Source organism: Erpetoichthys calabaricus, chromosome 1, assembly GCF_900747795.2.
Source record: "Erpetoichthys calabaricus chromosome 1, fErpCal1.3, whole genome shotgun sequence".
In the NCBI taxonomy this organism is placed as follows: Eukaryota; Metazoa; Chordata; class Cladistia; order Polypteriformes; family Polypteridae; genus Erpetoichthys; species Erpetoichthys calabaricus.
The window spans coordinates 345,532,111-345,556,553 of NC_041394.2; the positions used below are offsets into that span (position 1 = coordinate 345,532,111).

A 24,443-nucleotide genomic window follows, 5' to 3' on the forward strand; every position below is an offset into this window, starting at 1 on the left:
GTCTAACTTTTCCTTTACCATCAATGTCTCAGCTCCATACATCATTGCTGGTCTTACTACAGACTTGAAAACCTTGCCCTTTACCTTCTCCTTAATTCTTCAGACACAAAATACTTCTGGTACCTTCTTCCAATTGTTCCATCCACAGAGCACTCTGTGGGTTACCTCTGCATCAAATTTTCCATCTCAGGCTACCACTGATCCTAGATATTTAATTTTATCCACTCTTCAGTAGCTCTCCCTGCAGGCTAAGTTCTACATCCTGATCATCATTAAACATCATATATTCTGTCTTCTTCCTATTTATCTTAAAACCTCTATCTTCCAAGCCTTCTCTGTTCTTCCAGCTTCCTTTCCACTTCCTCATTTGTGGTGCTACACAACTGAAAACCCTGCACCAGGGGGATTGGTCTCTTGACTCCACACATCCTTAACCAGATCAATGGAGGTAAGTACCCAAAGAAGATCCCTGGTGACTGGGATCTTGTCTGTTGCCCCATCACTGCTTTTAACCTGAGTCCTCACTCCTTCATACATATCCTAGATAATCCTTATATACTTCTCTATCCCCCCTCCTTCTCTCCTCTCATGCTCTTCCAGACCTCTTCACGTGACACTCTATCATAAACTTTCTCCAAATCAATAAACACCATATGCAATTCTTCCTGTATTTCTTGATGCTTCGCTATGGGATGACTCAGTGCAAACACTGCATTGGATGTTCCTCTAAATGGTGTCACGCACGAGCGCATGGCAACCGTCGGGTCCTTGAAGCCGCTCCCCGCGACAAGTCGTGCCAGGGGACAATGGCGGTTTACTAACCTCTCTTTTCCTCTTCCTTCAGAAAAAATGAAGCACTGCAGCCATAACCGTTCCCGAAAGACTCTTGATACAACTCACTTCTGTGTTCCTTTCTTACCTCTGGTCCCTCCATGATGACGTCAGTTACCCATCAATCATCACGGCTTTCCCCATCATTTCATCACTTCCTGTCCTCCACTATAAATTGCCCGACCTGCCTTTGTTTCCCTGTCTGTTGTACTTGAGAGAAAACACTGACGAAATTATTTGCTTTGCTTTACAGTATACGGGGCCAAAAAACCCCAAACCTTTATGCTTGTCTGCTTTGTTTATTATAATGGCATAAACCATAAGCTGCTCCCTATTGTGGTCCCTTGCCTAAGCCTTCTCTCTATAACCCTTTCCCAAATTTTCATTGTATGTGATATCAGTTTTATCCCAGTATAGTTTCTATAATTCTGAATATCACACTTCTCCTTGTACTTGGGTACAATCACACTGTCCCTGCCCTCCTCTGTTCAGAGATCTTCTGCTCTTAATCCCACAACACACCTACTCCCTCTTCTTCTAAACTTCTGCTGTCATTTTCTCTGGTTGTGTTGCCTTTTCATTTTCTATTTTTTTCAGTGCCTCCTTTATTTACTCTCTCCTTACTGTTGGTACAAGCCCTTTATCTGGGACTCCATTCCCCAAAACTACCCTTTGAAAAGCTGAATGAAGAAAATCCAAGTACCCAATACCTCTCTTCTTAATCCTGTCATACTCACTCAAGGCCACACTTTGCTCATCTCTTCTCTGCTTTATCTGACTAGAATCCTTTCCACCTCTTCCTTGTTTTTTTCTTTTGAACCCACACTATTGATATCCTCTTTAGGTTCTATCTCCAGGTTAGAAAACAAGGCCTCAATCTCTCTCTCTTTTTTTCTGCAAAGATGTTTAATATACACAAGTTTCAGTTAATCTTACAAACTTCTTCATATATAAAATAATTTGCAGTTCTTACTAATCTAATGCTTACCCTTGAGGCTAATACAGTGGCATCTTTAAAACTCTGGTTATCTTCTTCCAGTAATTGTAAAATGCGCATAATACCACTTCTAATAAAGAATTTTACAGAGCAGGGTTTAAACAGAAGAGGACATGTAAATAAAGAATTGTAAATCATCAGTTCATTCAGTAGTTAAGGGGATGTGGATGGCATAGAAAGGAGCTACAAGGCTGTAAGTTTCCTTTGTAAAATGTTGGTAATGGGGAGATATCTAACTTGCTTAAATCCATTACTAACAACTGTACGTCTAAACCCACATTTTCAACATGATGAAAAAATGAGGGGCGGCACGGTGGCACAGTGGTAGCGCTGCTGCCTCGCAGTTAGGAGACCCGGGTTCGCTTCCCGGGTCCTCCCTGCGTGGAGTTTGCATGTTCTCCCCGTGTCTGCGTGAGTTTCCTCCGGGCGCACCGGTTTCCTCCCACAGTCCAAAGACATGCAGGTTAGGTGGATTGGCGATTCTACATTGGCCCTAGTGGGTATGTTTATGTGTGTCCTGCGGTGGGTTGGCACCCTGCCCAGGATTGGTTTCCTGCCTTGTGCCCTGTGTTGGCTGGGATTGGCTCCAGCAGATCCTCATGACCCTGTGTTCGGATTCAGTGGGTTGGAAAATGGATGGATGAAAAAATGAGACGACTATTTTTTTTCCACATTAGGGGCTCTGAAAAGAAAATAACGTTCCATAAAATGTGTAATCTAAAACTTGCCACTTTACTGCAGACCTCAATCAGCCCTTGTCCTCTGATTTTGAGCCAGTGCTGGCCATTTCAAGAGAGATCAACTAAAATGTTTGTATGGAGTGTAAGAGCCCTGGAGGCACATCAACACTCTTCACTTTGTGGCACAGCATTGAGATGACTAGATTGTTAATAACCAAGGCTCTGCCTCAAAAACAAAGTTTAGGCATAATTTGCTGCCATTTCTTTAGCCTCAACTCAATTTGTTTAAAATGCCCTCACCACCAAGCACAGCCCTGAGGTATTGAAATGTTTTTCTATTCCACCTCAGTCCTGATGGTAAGACTGGTGGAGGATGATTTGCCCAGTTCCGTACCAAAACCGAATTCCCTTTCTCCCAGTTAACCTTAGCAGAAGAGGCTTCCTTAAACAACACTGGGCATTGACAGGAGGATTACACAATCTGTATAGGCGAGAAATGTAAAACTTTGCTTTTTACACAAAGGAATTATGAAAGCGTGCGGGTTTTTCTCGAGCTACAGGACAAATCCAAGACAACAGGCTTAGAGATGACTCTGGGAATGTCCTTGAGTTTCCCATCACCTGAAAGAGAGACCTGAAAATTGCTTTCCCCATGATGGTGTCAAATCCAGGAAGACTCCAAAGGGGGCTTCAGCTAAGTAAAGAGTCTAAACTGTTCTGTCAATGTGATTTTTTTTTTTTCATAAATGTATACAATGGGAATTTGTTCATGAGTGAAAAAATAATTTAAAAGATGTTAACAAAATGTTTTTCTTTAACTGCTTTATTGTGTGCAGGGTTATGAGGAAAGTTGGGGTCTACCCCAGCAAGCATCGGGTGCCAGTCCACAGACACAATCAAAATCCAACACACAAAAAAACACAAGGGCCACTTTAGGATTGGCAATCCACTTATCTTGCATGCATTTGGACTGTTGGAGGAAGCTGGAGCACCTAGAAGAAACTCACTTAGTCACGGGGAGAACATACAGAGTGCTTACCGTGAGGTTAGTACTGGCACCTCTGTGACACCCATATTACCACCAATGACTGCTAAATTAATGCACGAAAAAGACACTTGGGTAGACTGCTACTCTGAAAGTGAACGTTCATGTATTATCTGCTTTGAATGAATTCTATTAAAAGAGGACAAAGACAGTTAAAGGTTTGGGGCAAAACCACAACTCCATATATTGTAAATGAAAAATAATAGTTCTTTTCGGGAAAAAGCAATGTATCTGAAGACATGAGTCTGAAATTAGTCTAAGAAGGGGATACTTCCAGTTAAATATAGAGCAGGCAGGGAGAGGAGGGTACAAGTGGACGGCCACCAGAAGTGACGTAAGAGGTAGTAAGGCTATCAATTATCTGGTCTGCAGAGGAAGGAGGAGAAGATGTATACAGCGCCACCCTGTGGATTGTTGTGGTTTGATTAAGGATCAGTCTGCCTTGTTATTGGTTTTAAAACAATTAACTATTAAAAGCAGATCCTTGACATCTTTTTTAAGAGGCCTAGACAGGCACTTTTTAGTCCATTTTGCTGAAATTTCATTGCAGCAACTCCAAATTGTACTCCATAGTTTGTATGGCCCCACGTGCTTGTATGCATGCCTGACAATGTTGGTGGGAGGGTGAGGGGAGGGGGCATTCTCCTAATGAGATGACAGATGGTGTCCTGGGGGATCTCCTCCCAGATCTGGACCAGGGCATCACTGAGCTCCTGGACAGTCTGAGGTGCACCCTGGTGGCATCGGATGGCCCGAAACATAATGTCACGCCAAGAGGTGTTCTGTTGGATTGAAGTCAGGTGAGTGAACATGGGGGCCAGTAAATGGTATCAATTCCTTCATCCTCCTGGAACTGCCTGCATACTCTCGCCACATGACAGTGCACCAGGAGGAACCCAGGAGCCACTGCACCAGCATAGGGTCTGACAATGGGTCCAAGGATTTCATCTCGATACCTAATGGCAGTCAAGGTGTCATTGTCTAGCCTGTAGAGGTCTGTGTGTCCCTCCATGGATACTGCATATTTTTGTCATAGCACCTTCTTTGTCTCAGTTAACAGTAATTATCTCACTGAATGCTGAAAGAGCTTCCAATCGTATGAACTGGAATTTCCTCTGGCAGAATATAAACATGCTAGGGTTTTGTGATTAATTTATTGATGTGGCTAAATCTTTTCCCATATCAGTAATCTGCACTTAGTCAAATATATCTCATCTTTTTTATACATTCAATGGTGCTAGGCAGGGCTTTTCACTTTCTATGTTACTTTATAATCTTGATCTTTAACCTTATCCATCACCTTTCGGTCTTAAGATTTGATTTCTCCTAGTACAGCCTGTGGATTTGAACAAAATTTTTTTCTTTATGCTGATATTTTGTTCTTTTTTGTGGAGTCCCCCTCTGATCTCCCACATGTGCTGAACTTATTCAGTTCATTCGAAAATCTGCTAGGTTATAAAATAAGATGGTCTAAGTCTCTTACATCAAACTCACCAAGGTGATTTTCCTCCTTATGTTCCTCTGTTCAGCTCCATTAAATGTCTTGTTGACATCTATCCCTTACTACAGATCACCATAACATCAAATTATTATTTAATCTTTGAAAAGGTGATGGAGTCTCTTACATCCTGGTCCTCTTTCCCTTTATTGTCCCATGCCAGACAAGCAATCGTTAAAGTGAATTGTGGTTCATTACTTTCTCCTACTAGATAATAGACTGATGTCAGATGCTTAATATCTTACTTCTCATGGAGTAATTAAAAAGATCTTCAGTTCAGTACCAATCTGTAATTCATAACAGATCTGAAGGAGGAGTATCTTAACCAGACTTGAAATTTTATCACAGAGCATTTACACTTCACACAATTTGGACATGGCTAGAAAATCCTCTCCATTGGCTTTCCATTAAATCTAATATTGTAGCTCCAGGTTCCCTCACTGCTCTTCCCTTCTTTACTGTTAAACTAAAGTCAGGTTTGAAATTTGAACACATTGTTTCCTTTCACTTTGAAGATGTGTCACAGGGTTGGGAAGCTCCTTGGCCCATGGCCTACATGGCACTCGCATGCCCTTATTTTCCACAGTGCAGTTCTGTGTATTGGTGGTAACCCCATCTCTTTCCCACAGTGGATGTTTCAGGGTTTTCTTATTCTTATGGATATTTGTGACATCACTGGGCTCTGGACCTTCACTGAGGTCCTGTTATAATATTCCCTCTTCTTCTTTTTTCCTTCTATTTTCAACTGTCAATAAAGTGACTGGTGCACCATGATTCTCTCCACTTCCTTCTCCCCATCTGTATAATTTCGTTTGCTCTTTGCTACCACAAACCTGGTGGCTGCCCTTTATGCAAGAAATACTACAGGTCCTTTGGCGGAGTTACCTTTCTGGTGTCCCACCATCTCATGGAAATGTTTTGTTTTTTTAAAATATTCAGTTATGTATATTGTTTACATTTACCCTTCATAAGAGCTATGTTGGGTGGCACGGTGGTGCAGTGGTAGTGCTGCTGCCTTGCAGTTAGGAGACCTGGGTTCGCTTCCCTGCATGGAGTTTGCATGTTCTCCCCGTGTCTGCATGGGTTTCCTCCCACAGTCCAAAGACATGCAGGTTAGGTGCATTGGCGATCCTAAATTGTCCTTGGTGTGTGTGTGTGTGCCCTGTGGTGGGCTGGCGCCCTGCCAGGGGTTTGTTTCCTGCCTTGTGCCCTATGTTGGCTGGGATTGGCTCCAGCAGACCCCTGTGGCCCTGTAGTGAGGATATAGTGGGTTGGATAATGGATAATGGATGGAAGTGCTATGCCATGTGCCTGACTGTGGACCCCAACTGTCATCTTTGTAAAATGAAAACTCCTGGTACATTTTTACACATGTTCTGGGATGACTTACTGATTCATGCTTTCTGGTCTACTATTTCCAACTTTCTGTCCTCCATTATTTCTTCTAATATTCCTCCAGACCTCTCTTCTCTTCCTCTTACTGTTATCTAGCAGAGGTTATTCTCTTTAAGAACAAGTGGTGTAAAAGCAATGCTAGCCTCTTTCTGGCAATCCCCTGACTCTGTCTGCTTTATCTTATGGAAATCTTTTATCTATAATTTACTTGGACTTGAACTCTCTGCACCACAGGTCAATGGATCATCTGATCTCACGATGGGAGTCAGCAGTGAAGCTGGTTCAAAATCAGATGGTGGGTACCGAGTGCACTGACCTTATTCTTAAAGCATGATTTCTCCATTTTCAGTTTTCTTTCTTCTCTTTCCTCCTAATGGAGACTGTTTTCCGATGATTTTCCTTCCTTTGGGTAGCTGATTCAATTTCTGATATACTTGATTTATTTCTTTTCCAGGTCTGGATCGTGTTGTTTAATCTATTTCTGTATTTGATAATTAAACATTAATAAATGTTTAATTATTAAAAGAAAACAAGAACAGAAAATGCCCAGCAGCAGGTTCATTGTAGTACATTACAGATGTGGCCGAAGAACAAGAAGTAAAAATCACTGCGCATTCTAATGAACATAATATCAATGCAATTCAATGAACGTAATATCTTTGGCATACTGTATCAAGCGTTAATATTTTCCCACTGAAAAGCCATCAAGATAACAGTTACTTACACAATCTTGTGAAAAAAGGACAATTGTTCTACAGATTCTATGAGAATATCTGAAATATTTGTAAAATCGTGAAAATTGAAAATGCCGATGGTAATTTTTTGCTTTTCTTAAATGAGACCTAATGTTGCATCATCCTCAGGTTATGGGCCCTATTGTTTCCAAATATGTGGGATGATAAATCACCGAAGTGGCACCTTACACTCATCTGATGATGAAATCCAAACATTGGCCCAAGTTTACATAATGGATCCAGCAGATGCTACAATTCAAAGATTGTCAATAGCTTAAAAAATAAGGGATGCTCACAAATGTTTATATATAATACTGGAACCCTAATGTACCAAATAAATCCCTTTGTGGAGGCACATAAGACGTTGCATGGAGTGGAGAAACATGCAAAGGCTGATGTGATGCAATAAAGGAACCACAGCTTCTGAAGTTGCAGTGCTGATTAGGCAGAACAGGAACTCCGATCAGCATCACCATAATGACTCAAGAGTAAATAAAGTGGTCTTTGTCTTCAAAAATGAAGATGGACAACCCGTATTTCAATACATTTTGCTTATTTACCATAACCCAGAGAACCCAAAATTATGTTAAAACAAAGCAAATCAATTCACTTGTTATGATTTTAGAGCTGATGATGTGCCCACTGTTGTTCTCATTTGTTGAACAAGGCTGGGGTCCAAATATAAAGCTAATCAGAAGTGGAAGCCACACAAATGTTCCCTGGTTGCAGTTTCATGGATCCTGTCTTTCCATCTTGGATGAGCTTAATCCTGGTCTATACTAACTAACGACTAACTGTTGATTCATATGTTTGAGGTGAAGCTGTCAAACTTAATTGGATCAAAGTAAACCAAATAAAACTTCCAGATGACCATTAAAAATGGTTAATAAAGCACCAGTCTTGACAAGATGGCTGTCTCACTGGAAAAATAGGGATTTTGCTGGCAATGTTTGAAGGTAGCATGCAACAAAGGTACCAAGATGCTAGGGAAAAGTTACCAATTATGGGAAAACAGATTTGTGCTTAACAATGACATGCAATTCAACATGGGTAGAAAAACTGAAAATCTAAAGCCTTGTCAAAAAGGTCGACAGTAGGTCAAATTTAGTAGCATAAGTCTATACTCCAAAATTTTAAAACTTTATTGAGGACCAATAGTCAATGAGCTCTTTGGAAGTTAATGTTGTAGTTGATTAAATCAAATTTCAGAAATGAGGCTTACTACATACCCATGTTCTCCCAATTCTGGATAATGAATTAAAGTTTAGAACTGAGAATCATATTGATTAGATTGATAAATTGGGTAATCCTAACAAGGAAAAGTCACCATGTTTATTTGCTACAGTGATAAAAAGTATGGTTTATGGGTCCTTTAATAATAATAATAATACATTTTATTTAGAGGAATAATCATCCTAATAGGCCTTGCATGGAAAATGGCAAATGTTCAAAAGGTTTTTTTTAGTGAAAGTTCTTTAGACTCCCAACAACATATAAGCATAAGACGCGTATTTAACAAAGACACCTCTGGAACACACCATCCAAAAAGTCACTCATGCGTTGTAATCACAAATGTGCCAACAATCCTTTGTTCAGGCACAGCCTTTACAGTTATGAATATACAATAGCATCCTTAGCATATAATTAATAACATGCAAATTTAAGATAAACAGGTCCATATATGGGACCCCACAGAAGATCATTATGTTGTAAGACGCTAGGGGTCACTGTTGCCCCTTTAAACCCAACAGACAGACACACTGAACACAGGGTAAAATCACCAAGAAGGTTTAAAATTTTTTTTTTTTTTTGGTTATCATGCCCTGAAGCACCTCTGCCACAATAAACCAACACAAATCTCTCCTTGACACCTCCCAGCAAGCTCTGTCCACCACCTCCAGACTCCAGCTCACTTGTTGGGTCTCCAACAGTCCTTTATATAAATGTCTGACCCGGAAGTCAGATGAAGAAGTTAAGTTTTCTATCAGCCTGCTATGTAAAACCTACGAGTCCCAAGATCCTCCTGCAGCATCTCCTGGTGGCACCCACGGTACCAAGCAGGGCTGAGAAGCCAAACTCCAGATGCCATGGTGCCCTGTGGGAATCCGGGGTACCGCTATGCTGTAGGGCAGCGTTTCTCAACCTTTAAGTATTTGCAAACCGAGTTTTCATAACAGTTTTAATCGAGCCCCCCTAACGCATTCAGAAGGAGCCCACTAATTCCAATTTGTTCTTTCTTTTTAAATTAATGATATATCATAGATGCATATTTTATTATACCTACTTAACTTTTATCGACATTTATCTAACTCTATATTTATTTTTCTAGTATCAGAATGTAGTTTAAGTTAATTTGTTTTGGTTTCAATAGATGTATTTTTCATATTTTCGATTCTTGTTTTCTTTTTTTCACATCTTCGCGTCCCCTTTTTTGTTACTTCGCGCCCCCCTAGGGGGGCCCGCCCCACAGATTGAGAACCACTGCTGTAGGGAAATTGCCATCTAGCATCTTGGGGGCTACAGTGTCCCAGAGTAGCTGCCTTCCCCCATCTTTCTCCTCTTTGGGCATTCCGGCCAGGACTGCCACAATGTCTTAGGTCATATGAAGTGATACATTGTGCTTCACTTGAAGGTCGGAGGGTACCTTTGGGCCTGCATTAAATGCAGTTAAATAAAAGGCTATTTGCAGTCGGTACAGCACTATGTACTAACAACTGCACAAGTCCCAACTGCATTTTAAACCATGTCAGTAGCCGTGTACTCACTACTTTATCAGTTAAGAGTTTTTGACCAAACCACAAAAACAATTTGCCAGATCTCGCTCCCTGTAACCATTTTTTTTGTTCCCAAAATAAAAAGTGAGAATGAAGGGAAGAAGATTCACAACGGTGTTCGAAATCCAGGGGAAAAAAGGAGGTACTAATCACAGTAACAAAAGATGAGGATAAGAACTGTTTTCAGGATTGGGAGAAGTTCTGAGACAAGTGGATTGCAACTCAAGGAAAGAATTTTGCATATACAGTGCATCCAGAAAGTATTCACAGTGCATCACTTTTTCCACATTTTGTTATGTTACAGCCTTATTCCAAAATGGATTAAATTCATTTTTTTTCCTCAGAATTCTACACACAACACCCCATAATGACAACATGAAAAAAGTATACTTGAGGTTTTTGCAAATTAATTAAAAATAAAAAAACTGAGAAATCCCACGTACATAAGTATTCACAGCCTTTGCTCAATACTTTGTCGATGCACCTTTGGCAGCAATTACAGCCTCAAGTCTTTTCGAATATGATGCCACAAGCTTGGCACACCTATTCTTGGCCAGTTTCACCCATTCCTCTTTGCAGCACCTCTCAAGCTCCATCAGGTTGAATGGGAAGCGTCGGTGCACAGCCATTTTAAGATCTCTCCAGAGATGTTCAATCGGATTCAAGTCTGGGCTCTGGCTGGGCCACTCAAGGACATTCACAGAGTTGTCCTGAAGCCACTCCTTTGATATCTTGGCTGTGTGCTTAGGGTTGTTGTCCTGATGAAAGATGAACCATCACCCCAGTCTGAGGTCAAGAGCGCTCTGGAGCAGGTTTTCATCCAGGATGTCTCTGTACATTGCTGCAGTCATCTTTCCCTTTATCCTGACTAGTCTCCCAGTCCCTGCCGCTGAGAAACATCCCCACAGCATGATGCTGCCACCACCATGCTTCACTGTAGGGATGGTATTGGCCTGGTGATGAGCGGTGCCTTGTTTCCTCCAAACGTGACGCCTGGCATTCACACCAAAGAGTGCAATCTTTGTCTCATCAGACCAGAGAATTTTCTTTTTCATGGTCTGAGAGTCCTTCAGGTACCTTTTGGCAAACTCCAGGCGAGCTGCCATGTGCCTTTTACTAAGGAGTGGCTTCCGTCTGGCCACTCTACCACGCAGGCCAGATTGGTGGATTGCTGCAGAGATGGTTGTCCGAAGGTTCTTCTCTCTCCACAGAGGACCTCTGGAGCTCTGACAGAGTGACCATTGGGTTCTTGGTCACCACCCTGATTAAGGTCCTTCTCCTCCTGATCGCTCAGTTTAGATGGCCGGCCAGCTCTAGGAAGAGTCCTGGTGGTTTTGAACTTCCTCCACTTATGGATGATGGAGGCCACTGTGCTCATTGGGACCTTCAAAGCAGCAGACATTTTTCTGTAACCTTCCCCAGATTTGTGCCTGAAACAATCCTGTCTCGGAGGTCTACAGACAATTCCTTTGACTTCATGCTTGGTTTGTGCTCTGACATGAACTGTCAACTGTAGGACCTTATATAGACAGGTGTGTGCCTTTCCAAATCATGTCCAGTCAACTGAATTTACCACAAGGTGGACTCCAATTAAGCTGCAGAAACATCTCAAGGATGTTCAGGAGAAACAGGAGGCACCTGAGCTCAATTTTGAACATCACGGCAAAGGCTGTGAATACTTATGTACATGTGCTTTCTCAATTTTTTTATTTTTAATAAATTTGCAAAAACCTCAAGTAAACTTTTTTCATGTTGTCATTATGGGGTGTTATGTGTAAAATTCTGAGGAAAAAAATGAATTTAATTCATTTTGGAATAAGGCTATAACATAACAAAATGTGGAAAAAGTGATGTGCTGTGAATACTTTCCGGTTGCACTGTAACTAAAACGGAATTGCTGTAAATGTTTTAATGAAGTTTTTTTTTAAACAATTCTAGGAATGTTTGGACCCCTCTGTACATTTTGTTCTCTTTAAGTTGTGCCGGTCTGTACTTTACTATCCGCTATGTTAAAAAAGGCTACCTGTGTTAAATTATTAGTAACAAATGTGAATATGTATATACTAATACAAAATTTAAAATATTAATTTGTACTTATAAAAGTGAAACAGAATAGTTATGTGTAAAATAAAATTTAAAAGGATAAATTCAGATTGAGAGTTCTTCCCTCTTTCTGAAAAAAAAAGATATGTGAACTGGCACCTTTACTGCAGACCAATTGTTCGGTCCGTCTTCTTCGTTCCCACTCTTCGCGGGAGGCAGCCACAGATCCCTACACAGCATGTGACATCAGTCTTGTCTTTACTCTGGAGATATCATCAGGCATTGGAACTTTCCTGCATTGTGAGGTATGGCCCCAGGTTGGTCTTCCTTCCAGTTTCAATGCTGTGGTGGTAATCAGAAAGACAATTAATGGTCTGTCCCATCTTGGGCCAGACATTGTTTTCTCTTGAAGACTTTGAGAAGCACTCATACCATGGCTGGAAAAAATGTGTGTTAGAAGCTTGAGGTTTCAGAAGGGAATCTTAAAGCTGTTAATAGGATATCTGAGAGTTTTGCTCATTATTATACAATGTTAAAGCATGTCATCTGTAATTGCATTTAGTATTCCTGAATCCTGCTGTAGTTTTGTTATGGGTACCACTGATTTATTTTAGAGCTAGCAGTAGAACAGATGGCCATTATAGTCCAATTATTGCTAGGGCTGTATCTTGGCTTATTTGTTTTGAAGTAAAATGTACTTGTTTCCTTTACTCAAGCCTTCATTAAGATCTTCACCACATGTGATTTGTTAGCTGCACATCCATGATGCAAATCTCCCATTCCACCACATCCCAAAGGTGCTCTATTGGATTGAGATCTGGTGACTGTGGAGGCCATTTGAATAGAATGAACACATTGTCATGTTCAAGAAACCAGTCTTGAGATGATTTGAGCTTTGTGATGTGGCGCATTATTCTGCCGGAAGTAGCCATCAGAAAATGGGTACACAGCAGTCATAAAGGGACGGACATGGTCAGCAACAATACTAAGATAGGCCATGGCCTTTAAACAATGCTCAGTTGGTACTAAGGGACAAAAAATGTTACACCACCACCACCAGCCTGAACCATTCATATAAGGCAGGATGGATCCATGCATTCATGTTGTTGATGCCAAATTCTGACCCTACCATCAGAATGTTGCAGCAGAAGTTGAGACTCATTACACCAGGAAATGTTTTTCTAATGTTCTGTTATCCAGTTTTGGTGAATTGTAGCCTGTTCTTAGCTGACAGGAGTGGCACCCGGTGTGGTCTCCTGCTGCTGTAGCCCACCTGCTTCAAGGTTTGATGTGTTGTGCATTCAGAGATGCTTCTGCAATCCACCCATGTAACGAGTGGTTATTTGAGTTACTGCTTCCTTTCTATCTGCTTCTATCAAGGCCAGTCTAGCCATTCTCCTCTGACCTCTAGCATCAACAAGGCATTTCTGCCCAGAGAACTGATGCTTACTGGATATTTTCCCTTTTACAGACCATTCTCTGTAAACCCTAGAGATGACCGTGTGTGAAAATCCCAGTAGATCAGCAGTTTCTGAAATACTCAGAGCAGCCTGTCTGGCACCAACAACCAGGCCACATTCAAAGTCACTTAAATCCCCTTTTGTCCTCGGTTACTTAAAACGCCGCAATTGCAAAATGAACATATTTCCGAAGGGCTAGTGCCTCTTATCAGAACATATTGTGTATGAGAGGGAGACACAGACACAATAGGGTTGAGTTTTATTTACAGGTGCACTTAAAGATAAACAAAAATAACATCCTGCAAAAAATATATATCAATACGCAGTCCAATACCGCGAAGGACACACAAAACAGTTACAAAACAGAGCCCAAAAATTATGACAATTTACAGTGCTGACTGAAAGTTTCAAATGAAAAAGAAAAATGCACACAAATTAATGACAACCATATACAGTAATCCCTCCTCCATCGCGGGGTTGCGTTCCAGAGCCACCCGCGAAATAAGAAAATCCGCGAAGTAGAAACCATATGTTCATGTGGTTATTTTTATATATTTTAAGCCCTTATAAACTCTCCCACACTATTATAAACATTTCACGCACAATTATACAGCATAAACCTTTTGTATTCTCTTAGATATTAGAGTAAGATTCGTTGAAATTATGTATGTAAACACAGTTTACATACAGTAAAACCTAAATATTATTTTAAAGATATCGAGCGTCTCCGATATCACATATGTTACAGCCATTACAACAGACAGGCCACCATCAATAAATACGTACAATGCAAGAAAAATTGTATACAATAAAATGTGTGTACAGCGACACTAAACTATGTACATGTAATAAGTACTGTACGTAAATAATTAATTATGGTTACTCACCAACAATGACACGACGACTTGTCCGATAACAATGAGTTTAATTTTACTGCACAATAAAGGATAGCGTTACAGCTCTTCTAAAGAAGCCTCTTCAGGCGACTGTTTAGCACCGCCGTTGTTCTTCTTCCATCACTCTTCAATCCAAATCCCTAAAGCAGATTCCATCCAGTCTACTGCCTTATCACGTCCACTTGCAACTCATTTTGTGCCCTGGTTAAAAGACACTGTGGCCGTAGATCTTACATGCTTTTCCTCCTTTTTAAATAAAAAGAATCGCGGACTCATTGATGCTGTAATAATGTCCTGCAGCGGTGTAGCTGTTCCCTTCCTTCAACATATCCAAAACTTTTACCTTTTCTGCAATCATTTGCATCTTCTGTTGGCGCTTGTGCACGTTAAGCTGAATGAATGAGATTAGTACTTCCTGGTTAATGCAGCACTCCGTCGCTGAGCCAATCAGCAGCACACAGGAACTTAACCGCATGCTCTGATTGGGTAGCTTCTCAGCCATCCACCAATAACGTCCCTTGTTTCAATTCAAATGCGTCCCTTGTTTGAATTCAAATGGGCAAATCAACTGAGGAAGCACACGTACTGTAGACCGCAGACATCCGCGAATCAGTGAAAAATCCGCGATATATATTCACATATGCTTACATTTAAAATCCGCGATGGAGTGAAGCCGCGAAAGACGAAGCGCGATATAGTGAGGGATCAGAAGTGTCGATGTCCCAGGCTCCATGATACTCGGGCACCCCCTGGCGATGGCCACGGGCCCCAGAGGGATTGAGACTTCTTGCTCCTTCCCCGTGGTCCCCTCAACATCCAGGGCAGTTTTCCCCTTGTGGCCTGGGGGACGTATAAGCCACCTCCCGGTCCTTCCAGGCATCTCGGCTGGGTCTGACCCCCAGCCTCCTGTGACAATATACATATACATATACGTATATATATATAGTCATATGGAAAAGTTTGGGAACTCCTCTTAATTCTTTAGATTTTTGTTTATCATTGGCTGAGCATTCAAAGTAGCAACTTAATTTTAATATATGACATGCCTTATGGAAACAGTAGTATTTCAGCAGTGACATCAAGTTTATTGGATTAACAGAAAATATGCAATATGCATCATAACAAAATTAGACAGGTGCATAAATTTGGATATAGATATATATATATTTATATATATATATATATATATATATATATATATATATATATATATATATATATATATATATATTGTGGTAATGTGCCTCACTGGCAGATTCAGCAATTAAATAAAATTAGTTTAGTGTCCTCTGTAGTGTTAAGAGAGAGGCATTGGTTTGGGAAATAAAGGACAAACAAAAAAGTATAAAGAAATTAAACTTGCCTTTTTCTTTTCTTTATATAGTGCAGAGAGATGTCTTCGCTGACCATTGACTGGCCGGGATGGCATTGTTGGTCTTCCACTCCTGCACATCCTTCCTGCGACCTCATAACACTAGAAGAGCAAAAGAAAGTGCAAAGCGCTTTAGTATTTGGTTGCTGCGGTTTAGAAAAGGGATCCCGTATTTGCAGTTTTCTGGGCTGTAGCTCAGGAAAGGAAAAAAAAAATTTAATTGCTACTTTCACTTAAGGTAGTAGCGCAGTCTGTGTCTGAAGTGCCGGCACAGCTACGCGTGTGTGCGCGCACCGACTGCTCGAATTTTTATAGTAATTGTGAGGGGCAAGAGACGCCACTTTTCGCAGACACGTTCACGTCATCGCGTGCCTGCAGAGGGATGACATAGAACAGTTTAATTGGTCGGCGCGAGGGCGCCGAATAAAAAAGTGAATTACGACCTCTAGAGGGGGTATTCTGACTAGATCTTGCAAAGAGAAAGGTACTTTGTAGAACACCATCTTGAATTTACCAAGCACTACGGCTTGTGCTTTGATTATTGTAAATATTTTTTTCTTGTATGTATAATTTGATAAATATCTCTGGATTAACTTTGGTGGAGGTATTTATTGGGTTGTGATTAATGGTGCACTGTTTATTTTTATATACACTTTTTCTCTTTTTCTGTATTTTGAATATTTTTGTTTTCTTTAAGTGCACCTGTAAACAAAACCTCACTTTATTTTTTAAATAACCCAACCCTTTTTTTGTCCATGTCCCCCTGTCTTACACCATCATTCTGACCACGCTCGGTCCCACATACTAGACACCTGGAATGTAGGCTGGTGACCCAAATTCCCACTACACGGGGTGTCACACATATATATGGGTAAAAGTACAATTATTATTTATTTTATAATAATAACGTGCACAAAGCACCTTCCACTCTACACTACTCATATAATACAATAATCAATAATCAATCACCAGTCCTCCTCTCCCAGATGCATTGCTACCCTTCCACCCAGCTCAGCTCACTTGTCTGTGGTTTCCCAGAGTCCTTTATAGTCCCTGACCCGGAAGTGGTTCCAGCCCTGCAATCAATGAGTCCTCATCACTTCCGGTTCAGATTAAAAGTCCTTTTCTTCAACCCAGAAGCACGTTGTTCCTTCCGGTCATGTGATCAGGACGCACTTCTGGGTTATAGGGTATGTAGCACTCTGCAAGCCTACCTACAGCGGCTCCTGGTGGTCCCCATGGTATCCAGAAGGGTTGTTTATAAAAACTACAATGTCCATAAGGCCCTGCTGGAATTTGGGGACCTTCCATGCTGCTGGGAGGGCTCTATCTGGCAGCCTGGAGGTGTGGACCAGAATATTTGGCCGGCCCTCCCTCACAATATATATATTGTGAGAAGCAGCCCGGACATAGACAGACGGACATCGTTACATCACCCAACACACGTTTATTATTTACAATATTTACAGTTTATCTTGCACAAACCCAGTGCCTCCAGCACCAATCCCCCAAAGTCTAGGCCTCTCCTTACAGTGCCTGCTTCCTTCAGACTGCCTCCACTCTTCTCCACCAAGACTTCATCCACTCCTTGCCTGACTCCAGTCATCGTTTGCAGGGAGGCGGCCCCTTTTATAAACGCCCGGAAGGGCTCCAGGTGCTTCCTGACACTACTCCGTGGACACTCCCCTGTGTGGCAGAAGTGCTGGCTGTGCTCCCGGAAGCCTTCCAGGTGTCCCCAGTCTTCTTCCCCCCAGCACTTCCAGGTGTGGCAGAAGTGCTGAGGTCTAGGGCTCTCCAGGCACTGGGGCGCCCCCTGGCAGTGACCACGGGTCCCTACAGAGTTGAGCTTCCCAGCTCTGTACCCGTGGTCCCCAAAGGAACCAGGGCAGTCGCCCCCTCGTGGTCTGGAGGAGGCATGAGCCCTCCTCCTGTCTTCCTGGGCGTCCCGGCTGGGTGCCACCCCCAGCTGCATGCCACAATAAGGCCCCTGCATCATAATTTATTCTACTTTTCTCAAAAAAGATAACAGTGTTATATCTTTCACTTCCTAGGAACATCTGAGTACTGCGGTGTTTTCCGAACAAAGATTTTTAGTGAAGCAGTATTTAGTTGTATGAAATTAAATCAAATGTGAAAAACTGGCTGTGCACAAATGTGGGTCCCCTTGTAATTGTGCTGATTTGAATGTCTGTCACTGCTCAATGCTGATTACTTGTAACACCAAATTGGTTGGATGAGCTCGTTAAGCCTTGAACTTCATAGACAGGTGTGTCCAATCATGAGATATAAAGGTATTTAAGGTGGTCAATTACAAGTTGTGCTTCCCTTTGACTCTTCTCTGAAGAGTGACAGCATGGGATCCACAAAGCAACTCTCAGATGATCTGAAAACAAAGATTGTTCAGTCTCGTGGTTTAGGGGAAGGCTACAAAAAGCTATCTCAGAGGTTTAAACTGTCAGTTTCAACTGTAAGGAATGGAATCAGGAAATGGAAGGCCACAGGCACAGTTGCTGTTAAACCCAGCAGGTCTGGCAGGCCAAGAAAAATACAGGAGCGGCATATGTGCAAGATTGTGAGAATGGTTACAGACAACCTATAGATCACCTCCAAAGACCTGCAAGAACATCTTGCTGCAGATGGTGTATCTGTACATCATTCTACAATTCAGCGCAATTTGCACAAAGAACATCTGTATGGCAGGGTGATGAGAAAGAAGCCCTTTCTGCACTCGCGCCACAAACAGAGTCGCTTGTTGTATGTAAATGCTCATTTAGACAAGCCAGATTCATTTTGGAACAAAGTGCTTTGGACTGATGAGACAAAAATGGAGTTATTTGGTCATAACAAAAAGCGCTTTGCATGGCGGAAGAAGAACACCGCATTCCAAGAAAAACACCTGCTACCTACTGTCAAATTTGGCGGAGGTTCCATCATGCTGTGGGGCTGTGTGGCTAGTTCTGGGACTGGGGCCCTTGTTAAAGTCGAGGGTCAGATGAATTCAACCCAACATCACCAAATTCTTCAGGATAATGTTCAAGCATCAGTCACAAAGTTGAAGTTACGCAGGGGTTGGATATTCTAACAAGACAATGACCCAAAACACAGTTTGAAATCTACAAAGACATTCATGCAGAGGGAGAAGTACAATGTTCTGGAATGGCCATCACAGCCCCCTGACTTGAATATCATCGAAAATCTATGGGATGATTTGAAGCAGGCTGTCCATGCTCGGCAGCCATCAAATTGAACTGAACTGGAGAGATTTTGTATGGAAGAATGGTCAGAAATACCTCCATCCAGAATCCAGACACTCATCAAAGGCTATAGGAGGACAGCGTCTAGAGGTGTCTGTTCTATTTGAAAAGGAGGCTCAACTAAGTATTGATGTAATATCTCTGTTGTGGTGCCCACATTTATGCACCAGTCTAATTTTGTTATGATGCATATTGCATATTTTCTGTTAATCCAATAAACTTAATGTCACTGCTGAAATACTACTGTGTCCATAAGGCATGTCATATATTAAAAGGATGTTGCTACTTTGAAAGCTCAGCCAATGATAAACAAAAATTAAAAGAATTAAGAGGGGTTCACAAAATTTTTAATTTGACTGTGTATATATATATATATATATATATTCTTTTTCTTTTAATTTTTTAAGCTCATTATTGGTTTGCTGTGTCCTGAAGGGGCGGCACGGTGGTGCAGGGGGTAGCGCTGTTCCATCACAGTTAGGGGACCTGGGTTCACTTCCCAGGTCCTCCCTGCGTGAAGTTTGTAAGTTCTCCCGTGTCTGCGTGGATTTCCTTTGGTTACTTCAGTTTCCTCCCACAGTCCAAAGATGGAATCTCATTGGTGATTCTAAATTTTCCCTAGTGTGTGCACGTGCGCCCTGCGGGGTTTGTTTCCTGCCTTGCGCCCTGTGTTGGCTGGGATTGGCTCCAGCAGACCCCCGTGACCCTATGTTAGGATATAGATGATGGATGGATGGATGGATGGATGTGTCCTGAACAAGAGATTCTTTCTTGAAACACCTAGGCCAGATCTACACCTTGTATCATTTCAGTAAATTCTGAACCCAGAGACACTTCTTATGTTTTGCCTTTTAATGATTTATGATAAATACAAGGGGGCTCCGCCCCCTGCTCGCTTCGCTCGCCTACCCGTGTCGGTGGGTATCCTGAAATACATTAGTCGAGCTCGTTCGTTCTGGAGCCGTGCCCGCTTTGCTTGCGGCATTTCAGACACGCGTTGTAGGCGCCTGCGTTCATTGATTTTATCCAGGCGGGCTTGTGTTTGTATGTCCGTCAGTCGAGCTCGTTCGTTTTGAACCCGTGCCTGCTTTGCTTCCACAGTTTCAGACACGTGTTGTAGGCTCCTGCGTTCATTGATCTTATCCAGGCGGGCTCGTGTTTGTATCTCCGTCAGTCGAGCACTGTCGTTTTGAACCCGTGCCTGCTTTGCTTCCGCGGTTTGTGATGCGCGTTGTAGGCGTCCACATTCATTGTATCTGTCCATGCGGGCTCGTTTCTGTAGTTCCGTTAGTCGAGCTGTTTGGTTTTGGAGCCGAGACAGTTATGCTTCCGCGGTGTCTGACGCGTGTTGTAGGTGACTACGTATATTGTTTTTATCCATGCGGGCTCGTTTTTGTAGCTCCGTTAGTGAAGCTGTATAGTTTTGGAGCCATGATCGTGACTCCATTAGTTCTCCGTTGTTTACCGTTAGTAATATGAATAATTGCACTTACTGTTAATACGGAGCGTTTTCTGTGGTTGTACTGTTACTAATGCATCACTGTAATGTGATTCACCTATGCTGTATAGTTTGGACATGTGAGGATGACGTACGTTTAATACGGAGCTTTCGTTTATTCTTATTATGCATTGTAGGCGCCTTCGCCTTTCGTACTATCTCACACCTTCCGTACTATTATGCTGTGTATTGTGGACCTTTGTGGACTCCATAGTTTTTCCCGTTTCACTCTGGGGCGGGGGGCTGAATCCTCTTTTCTGTGTGGCTGTGTCGTTACCTATGGGCACGTTGCCTCATTTCTTATTTACGTTAGTTGAGCTCCTTTGTTTGTGAGCCGTGATGCGTGGTAGGCGCCTTCGCCTTTCGTACTATCTCACTTCGTTCTCAGTGGATCGCGCTGTAGGCGCCTACGCACTATGTCTCCTGCGTCCATGGGCATGTACCTGCGTCCATATCCGGTTTACAATTCTCGGTTAGTAATATGGATATTTTTAATAATTATTGTAAACAATTAGGGCTGGTAGTTCTTTTTCCAGTTGGTGCATAGTTTTTTTTCTTCTATTATTTTTTCTATTGTTAGCTGTATGATTATACTCTTTGTATACATATACGAGCTGTATATACCCGGCGTTGCCCGGGGCAGAAGTAACCTAATCGGTCAAACACTTACATATATACCAAAGTAAACCTAATCGGTCAAACAGTTACATATATAAAAAAACCGAACCTAATCGGACAAACAGCTAATCTATATACATAAGCAAACCTAATTGGTCAAACAGTTACATAAATACAAAAGCAAACCTAATCGATCAAACAGCTTCATATATACAGAAGCGAACCTAATTGGTCAAACAGTTATGCATGTGCAGAATGATTTTACAAACATTATGCGTGTTAACAATCATTAAAAAGAAAAGATTGAGGAACTGTTCTTCTATATGTGATGAAGCCACTAAACAGACAGATTTTTTTCAGGACCCAGCTGTTTCATAACTAAACTACTGCCACCCCAAAGTAATGCCTAATAGTGGTTTTTGGGGTAGCTGTGGAATAAAAAGGGTGTTTTTTAGTCAGTAAGAATCTGACACTACCCTTCAGTACGGGCTGAAGGGTGCCTATGTAAGGTTTTACATCCTTCCCGTATGGAAAAAAAAAAACATACTAAACTTTTTTTTCATCATTACACATAATCTCAGTCAAATGGAAGTACGCATTCTCAATTTATTTTTATCTAATTTTTACTTTTTCACAAAGCCATCCCATGCCAATTTGTATGAATAAACTTTTGCTAGAGAGTTAGCAAAAGTTTATTCATGCACATATTTTAATACGGATAATCTATCTCTAATCAAGGTTCTCATTTTCATTCTAATTTAAAATAATAATAGATACTCATTTTTTTCTTCTGTTTTAGAAAAACCAATCTATGCCACCTACGTCTTCGTCAAGACAGCTTCATCCAGCTTCATCACATATACAAGAAGAGTTCCTCAATCTTTTCTTTTTAATGATTGTTAACACGCATAATCTTTGTAAAATTATTCTGCACATGCATAACTGTTTGACCAATTAGGTTCGCTTCTGTATATATGAAGCTGTTTGATCGATTAGGTTTGCTTTTGTATTTATGTAACTGTTTGACCAATTAGGTTTGTTTATCCATATTACTAACCGAGAATGCTAAACCGGATGATGGACGCAGGCACACCCGGCAATGGGCCGTAGCTGCAAAAAGACGTACTGCGCAGGCGCAAAAAGAGTCCGCGAGAGTCGGCTGAGGAGCCGAGAAAGACGGACAAAAGAGGGCGAGAGAGGCGGACAAGACCACAGAAAAAAGGAGTGAGCACAGGAAAAATGGAGAAATGAGGCGCAAAGAGCAACGAAAAAAGGAAAAGGCACATAAAAAAGTATTCAAACGCAAGCAAAGCACGAAACACATTGCACACGAAACTAGACATAAAAAAAAAAAAAAAAAAAAAAAAAAAAAAAAAGAGGCTCGCGCACAACAGCAAGGCACCGACCCCCCCCCCCCCCCCCCCCCCCCCTACAGGCACCGGACGGGACACACACAAAGAGGGGGATTCAAACAAGACACAGGAACACAAAAAGAAAGAAGACGCTCGCGCAACAAGAATCCTCAACCCCCCCCCCCCCCCCCCCCACACACACACACACACACACACACATCCATAAGAAGTCACACCCAAAGCCACATATTCTAAAGTGAACGTCAACACCTTCACACTAGACAGCATAGGTGTCAGCATAGGTGGATCTCATTACAATAAAGCACTATTAACCGTTCAACTGCAGAAAAGTCTCCATATTAACAGTGAGTGCAATACTCCTTATTACTTATCCATATTTCTAAAAGAAAAAATGTCTCGACTCCAAAAACGCAAAGCTCAACTAAAGCTTCTAACTAACGATGTACCTAAAAGTAAAAACTTTAGGAACTGCATTAGATCCTACAATAGTTCATTTGCTTTTCCATATACCGGAGTAAATATCAGGCCACCAAAAGGCAATGGCCCATACTGCTTTCCCATATGTGCACAAATACTGCATCGCATTGGAACAGTGCACCCTGAAACAAATCAACAACGCAAATATGCACAAATCTACATCCTAGATCCACATTACGCAAACTATCAATCAAAGTGCTGCATCGCAACAGGCACGGATTCAAAACGAAACACCTCCCGTCTCAGACATACGTTAATGGCAGCGAAGGCTACAACGGGCTTCTCACACAGCACAGGCAAATCGATTACAGCTCCAAAACAACACGTCCCAAATACTACACATGCAACAATGCGCCTCTCAAACGGCACAAGCAAAACATACACCGGGAAAATTCATTCGGATTAATGAATGTCATTTGCAATCATTGTCATTCAGTTCACTTCCCTGAAGAAACAACTGGCAATACAAGTAATACATTTACACGTTGTTGTCAAAAGGGTCAAATTAGACTGCCTTCTTTACATTCATATACTGAATATCTACAAAAGCTTCTAACTAACGATGTACCTGAAAGTGAAATCTTTATCAACTACATTAGATCCTACAAATCGGTATCCACTATGAACATTAACGGTGGCACTGCACGTGACATCCGTCTTGAAAAAATGTTGTTTATTGATGAATGTTCAATGACATGAAGTCACTTACTCAACACCATTCATAAACTTCTACAAACGTTTATGAATAATAATATTCGATTTGGAGGAAAGGTACTTTTATGAGGAGGAGATTTTAGACAGTGATTAGCTATTCTTCCAGATGCCATGCGCTCAGCTATTGTTCAGTGCACCTTAAAATACGCAGACAATTGGCATTGCTTTCAAAACATACAGTTAGTAAAAAAGATACGATGTCCAGAACCAGATCATAACAATTGCTTATTACAACTGAGAGATGGTACACTCACCAATACAGATGGACTTCAACCACATATTATTACAATTCCTCAAGCCTTTATCTGCGACGACTTAGTTACAGAGACATTTGGAACAGCAATCTCATTAGACCAAACACACATAAGACTTACTGAGTGAAACGGGCTTTCATTGACAATCATGTTACGTTATTTTTAAAATGTTTCCTTTTTTTTTCATAACCTCTTTAACACACTACTTCTCCGCTGCGAAGCGCGGGTATTTTGCTAGTATATATATATATATATATATATATATATATATATATATATATATATATATATATATATCCATCCATCCATCCATTTTCCAACCCGCTGAATCCGAACACAGGGTCACGGGGGTCTGCAGGAGCCAATCCCAGCCAACACAGGGCACAAGGCAGGGAACCAATCCTGGGCAGGGTGCCAACCCACCGCAGTATATATATATATATATATATATATATATATATATATATATATATATATATATATATATACATATACACACATACATGCAGTTTTAATAACACAGAAATCAA

The 24,443-nt window shown here is 41.4% G+C and overlaps 1 protein-coding gene across 1 annotated transcript in view; it reads left to right on the plus strand.

Moving 5' to 3' along the window:
* The window catches only part of LOC114668277 (uncharacterized), a 555,445-nt gene that overhangs the window by 130,491 nt on the left and 400,511 nt on the right, over positions 1 to 24,443 (plus strand). The gene's annotated exons all lie outside the window — the stretch shown is intronic.